Source organism: Arachis ipaensis, chromosome B8 (genome assembly GCF_059453495.1).
Source record: "Arachis ipaensis isolate K30076 ecotype BB chromosome B8, ASM5945349v1, whole genome shotgun sequence".
Lineage (NCBI taxonomy): Eukaryota > Viridiplantae > Streptophyta > Magnoliopsida > Fabales > Fabaceae > Arachis > Arachis ipaensis.
In genome coordinates, this window is record NC_142443.1 from 99,006,291 (window position 1) to 99,008,238 (window position 1,948).

Consider the following 1,948-nt stretch of genomic DNA (forward strand, 5'->3'; position numbering starts at 1 on the left):
ATCTTAAGAATGGTGTATGAATGGAATTAAGAATCAGGGTGAATATTTGGATGAGTGTGTAATAAGGGAGAAGAAGAATTATTATAATTTAGAAGAGGAATTAGAGAAGAACATAGTCAATGAGAAGGAAATTTCATTTCATCACTGTTGCATACAATTATTCCACTAGTTTTACTCTTATTTATACTATTTTCACTTAGACCTAGTACTATTCTTGTAATTGATGAGCTGGAAGGGCTTTTGCATAGTTCATAGTTCATACATATACCGTGATTATTCATTGATGTGTCAATTTTGCTTTTGTGTATTTTTCAAGTAATACTAGGGGCTTTTGCATCCTCTATACTTCTAATGGTATTTGGTGGTTAATGTAGAAACAATAGTGGTATTGTTGGTGCTCGAACCCTAATTTGCATTTGCAAAGGGCAGAATTGAATTGAATCGATGGATCAGTTTTCTTCAGGAGGAAACTGGACAATGATCCCAACCCACAACAGCAGCAACTTCTTCTGCAGCAGCAGCAACAACAACAACAACAGCAGCAACAGCAGCAGCAGCAGCAGCAGAACCTTCACCAATCACTGGCCTCACACTACCACCTCTTACATGTAACCTTAACCCAGTTTCCCCTTAACTTCATTGTTATTATTGCTTTGTTATGATTTATATTTAATTTTTTAGTTTTATTTTTGGGTATAGCTGGTTGAGAATTTGGCTGAGGTTATCGAGCATGGGACTCCAGATCAACAGTCAGATGCATTGGTATGATATATTTTAAATTTCATTCATTTTTTTTGCGTTGTTTTTATTGTTTTGTTCAATATCAATCACCTTTTTTTTTCCTTTTTCGTTTTGACAATTGAACTTTCCAATTGAGGGTTGTTTGAAAGTTTGAATAGTCATTTATGTCATATTTGGTTGGTTTTGTTGGTTATAGATCACTGAATTGAGCACCCATTTTGAGAAGTGCCAGCAACTGTTGAACTCAATCTCTGACTCCATTAGCACCAAGGCGATGGTATTTAGCAATTCTCCAATTTCTGTTTCTGTTGTAAAATATGTTTCTTATTTATGCTTTGCTTTTACATACATTGGTTGCTACATAGAGGATTGGCATATTTAATTAAACACTTGAACTTCTAAATATTTAGCTTCAAAAGTGTGCTGAAACTGAATAATTTTATTATGGTTTTGGTACTAGGTACACTCATGTGTGCACTTGTGTATTTATGTGTGTCTTGAGCTGGGTTTGAGGTTTTAGCATTTATACTTATGTGTCCAACCTATGCATGATAATTAAAAAAACACCTGCATCGACCAACACAGAAAAGAAGAATGATACATATTCTATTCTGCATCTTGATATGATTGTTCTTTAAACAGTAGAAAAGCTGAGTCTTTAACTTGCTGTTTTATACCGGTACTATTCTTGGTCTAATATGAGTTTGTACTTTCTGGATGATGCTAAATGCAGACATTTGAGGGACAGAACAAGAAGCTAGAAGAAAGTGAGCAATTGCTAAATCAACGAAGGTTAGTGCTATGTTTATCTGATATCTATGTTTGATTGAGTTGCTTGATGCTAAACACGTATTCATTTTTCTCCTTGTTACAGAGACTTGATTGCTAATTACTGAAATTCTGTCGAGGAGCTTGTTAAGTCTGAGCCATAGGAGCCTGTCAATTTTCAGGTTGGCTAAAAACCACAAATATTGTATTGTTTATCGAGAGATTGTAGCTTCCTTGTTTTACTAGATGTGTATCTCCAGTTTCCAACTTAAAATTAACAAAATTGCTAAGATTTACACTTGATACGTTGTTCAATAGCATGTCTCAGAATTAGATTTATGTTCTACTATCTCAATGTAGCCAAGGATTAGGATTTGGATCCTCTAGAATATCAAACATTGGCTGAGGGAACATGAATGTTGTATCACGTTTTCAGATG

At 34.5% G+C, this 1,948-nt stretch overlaps 1 pseudogene; it reads left to right on the forward strand.

Moving 5' to 3' along the window:
* Nucleotides 1-444: 444 nt before the first annotated feature.
* On the forward strand, nucleotides 445-1,673 carry LOC107611991 (mediator of RNA polymerase II transcription subunit 9-like; annotated as a pseudogene).
* Nucleotides 1,674-1,948: the final 275 nt, after the last annotated feature.